Source organism: Somniosus microcephalus, unplaced genomic scaffold (genome assembly GCF_052327205.1).
Source record: "Somniosus microcephalus isolate GS21.2 unplaced genomic scaffold, FLI_Smic_1.0 unresolved_chr2, whole genome shotgun sequence".
Classification (NCBI taxonomy): domain Eukaryota; kingdom Metazoa; phylum Chordata; class Chondrichthyes; order Squaliformes; family Somniosidae; genus Somniosus; species Somniosus microcephalus.
The window spans coordinates 18,350,026-18,353,795 of NW_028225180.1; the positions used below are offsets into that span (position 1 = coordinate 18,350,026).

Genomic DNA, 3,770 nt, shown 5'->3' on the forward strand with positions numbered 1-3,770 from the left:
ATTGTTGGGGCTGGAGGAGGTTACAGAGATAGGGAGGATTGTAGAGGCTGGAGGAGGTTACAGAGATAGGGAGGGTTGTAGGGGCTGGAGCAGGTTACAGAGATAGGGAGGGTTGTAGGGCTGGAGGTGGTTACAGACATAGGGAGGATTGTAGGGGCTGGAGGAGGTTACAGAGATAGGGAGGGTTGTAGGGGCTGGAGGAGGTTACAGAGATAGGGAGGGTTGTAGGGCTGGAGGTGGTTACAGACATAGGGAGGGTTGTAGAGGCTGGAGGAGGTTACAGAGATAGGGAGGGTTGTAGGGCTGGAGGTGGTTACAGACATAGGGAGGGTTGTAGAGGCTGGAGGAGATTACAGAGATAGGGAGGGAGGGGAATGAGGTCATGGAAGGAAATTGAACAAGACAATTTTGAAGTCGATGAGAATGGCCTCCTCCTGTTCCTGTGTAACAGGCTCGAGGGGCTGAAGGGGGTCCCCCTGTTGCTATGACAACATTGGGGGCCTGGTTTGAGGCCGAGCATGATTTGAGATTGAACTCTGACCCAATTTTCCTCCCCATCCAGGACTCAGCAGCCGAACAACCAGTCAGTCGCTCTGGCCATGACCTGCGACCCTGCCCTGACCTATGCCCCCCTGCGGCGTGTGGCGGTCCTGGGGGCACCCACGGCAACGAGATGTCGGGCGTATACCTGGCCCACCATTGGCTGAAGGACCCCACGGAGCTCCGGCGCTTGACCTTCTCAGCGACGCCTCTCCTGGCCAACCCGCCGGCCGTGGAGAAATGCGTTCGGTACTGGACTGTGACCTGAATCGCTGCTTCCTCCAGGAGACGCTCAGGTGAGTCTCTCGCACTCGCTCAGTACTGCCCCTCCGACAGTGCAGCGCTCCCTCAGTACTGCCCCTCGACAGTGTAGCACTCCCTCAGTACTGCCCCTCCGACAGTGCAGCGCTCCCTCAGTACTGCCCCTCCGACAGTGCGGCGCTCCCTCAGTACTGCCCCTCCGACAGTGCAGCGCTCCCTCAGTACTGCCCCTCCGACAGTGCAGCGCTCCCCTCAGTACTGCCCCTCCGACAGTGCGGCGCTCCCTCAGTACTGCCCCTCCGACAGTGCGGCGCTCCCTCAGTACTGCCCCTCCGACAGGGCAGCGCTCTCTCAGTACTGCCCCTCCGACAGTGCAGCGCTACTCAGTACTGCCCCTCCGACAGGGCAGCGCTCTCTCAGTACTGCCCCTCCGACAGTGCGGCGCTCCCTCAGTACTGCCCCTCCGACAGTGCGGCGCTCCCTCAGTACTGCCCCTCCGACAGTGCAGCACTCCCTCAGTACTGCCCCTCTGACAGGGCAGCGCTCCCTCAGTACTGCCCCTCTGACAGTGCGGCGCTCCCTTAGTACTGCCCCTCCGACAGTGCGGCGCTCCCTAAGTACTGCCCCTCCGACAGTGCAGTGCTCCCTCAGTACTGCCCCTCCGACAGTGCGGCACTCCCTCAGTACTGCCCCTCCGACAGTGCGGCGCTCCCTTAGTACTGATCCTCTGACATGATCCCAGCTGATAATCTCCCTGATGCTTTGTAATATTCTCCCATCCCTCAGCTTGGTGTCGGACCAAACTCTCGCCTACGAGGTATTGAGAGCGAAGGAACTGAACTGCCTGCTGGGGCCGCGCGGGAGCGAGGGAGCGACTGATTTAATCATCGATTTACACAACACTACCGCCAACATGGGTGACTGTCTGATCCTGAATAACTCCACCAGTCACCTCTCCGCACAGCTTGCCTCCTACATACAGGTACCTGCTCGCTCACCTTCCCTCCCTTCCTCACTCCCTCTCTCCATCCCTCCTTCACTCTCTCTCTCTCTCTCTTTCTCTCTCTAACTCACCCTCCCTCTCTCCCTCTAACTCACCCTCCCTCTCTCTCCCTCTAACTCACCCTCCCTCTCTCCCTCCCTCGCTCTCTACCCTCCCTCTCTCCCTCCTGCACACTCTCTTCTCATTCCCTCCCTCCCATCCTCTCCCACTCTCTTTCCTTCTCTCTCTGTCCCTCCTTTCTTCTCTCCCTTCCTCCTTCTCTCTCTCCCCTCCCTTTCTCCCCTCCACCCTCTCTCTCTCTCTCTCACCCTCCCTCTCTCTTACCCCTCCTCCCTCTCTCTCGCTCCCTCCCTCCCTCCCTCTCTCTCCTCTCCTCCCTCCTTCGATGATCTGTGGTCCATGAGCCCCTGGGTCTCTCTGTTCCGCCGCCCCCTTTAACTGAATATTTTATATTTCCACTTCAGCCGTTGCAGACTGTTTATGCGAAAATACATCTTAAAATCTTTCCCACAGCGGAACCTGGTCGGAGCGAAGTGTCGAGTGTTGGCCCTGCAACTGACAGTCGAGCAGCTGTATGATATCGTATCGGTGGGCAACATGACTTGGGTAAGAGACTGAGAGGCAGAGAGAGAGACAGGAGAGAGAGGGAGAGAGACAGAGAGACAGAGAGAGAGAGAGAGACAGAGAGAGAGAGAGAGGCGGAGAGAGAGGGAGAGAGACAGAGAGAGAGAGAGAGAGAGAGAGAGACAGAGAGAGAGAGAGAGACAGAGAGAGGGAGAGAGACAGAGAGAGAGAGAGAGAAACAGGGAGGGAGAGAGAGGGAGACAGAGAGAGAGAGGAGAGACAGAGAGAGAGAGAGACAGAGAGAGAGAGAGAGACATGAGAGAGAGAGAGAGACAGAGAGAGAGAGAGGGAGACAGAGAGAGAGACAGGGAGAGACAGAGAGAGACAGAGACAGAGCGAAAGGCAGAGACAGAGAGAGAGACAGAGAGAGACAGGGAGAGAGAGACAGACAGAGAGAGAGGGAGAGACAGAGAGAGAGGGAGGGAAACAGAGAGAGAGAGAGAGAGACAGAGAGAGAGAGTGAGGGACAGAGAGAGAGAGAGAGAGAGACAGAGAGAGAGGAGACAGGGTAAGGGAGACAGAGAGAGACGGAGGAGGGAGACAGAGAGAGAGAGAGAGAAAGAGTCTCCCCGATGGAGGGGACATTCACTCAGTTAAACACAGCTTCAGGGTGAATGGCTGCGGTTTTTAGGATTAGTGAAAGGTTTTGCGATGGGAAACCGGTGGAAGATGGTTTGTTCTTGTTGGTGATCCAGTAGTGAGCAGCCACAGACTGAGGGTGATCACGAGGTGACCAGAAAGCGGAAGTAGAAGCAATGTTGACACGCAGCTATTAGAAGATGGGATACATTACCACAAGTGTCTATTGCAACACAGACTCGGAACAGGAGGAGACCATTCAGCCCGCGAGCCTGTTACACAGGAACAGGAGGAGGCCATTCAGCCCCTCGAGCCTGTTACACAGGAACAGGAGGAGGCCATTCAGCCCCTCGGGCCTGTTACACAGGAACAGGAGGAGGCCATTCAGCCCCTCGAGCCTGTTACACAGGAACAGGAGGAGGCATTCAGCCCCTCGGGCCTGTTACAACAGGAACAGGAGGAGGCCCATTCAGCCCCTCGAGCCTGTTACACAGGAACAGGAGGAGGCCATCAGCCCCTCGGGCCTGTTACACAGGAACAGGAGGAGACCGTACAACCCCTCGAGCCTGTTACAGGAGAACAGGAGGAGGCCATTCAGCCCTTGAGCCTGTTGGACAGGAACAGGAGAAGGCCATTCAGCCCCTTGGGCCTGTTACACAGGAACAGGAGGAGGCCATTCAGCCCCTCGAGCCTGTTACACAGGAAACAGGAGGAGGCCATTCAGCCACTCGGGCCCTGTTACACAGGAACAGGAGGAGACCGT

The 3,770-nt window shown here is 57.2% G+C and overlaps 1 pseudogene across 1 annotated transcript in view; it reads left to right on the forward strand.

The window, feature by feature from the left end:
• Positions 1-564: 564 nt before the first annotated feature.
• Positions 565-3,770, forward strand: part of LOC147092220 (N-acyl-aromatic-L-amino acid amidohydrolase (carboxylate-forming)-like) — a 4,789-nt pseudogene continuing 1,583 nt past the window's right edge. The window contains exons 1-3 of the transcript XR_015074992.1: positions 565-836; positions 1,588-1,783; positions 2,318-2,410. The product of XR_015074992.1 is annotated as an N-acyl-aromatic-L-amino acid amidohydrolase (carboxylate-forming)-like (transcript). The remainder of the gene's footprint in view (positions 837-1,587; positions 1,784-2,317; positions 2,411-3,770) is intronic.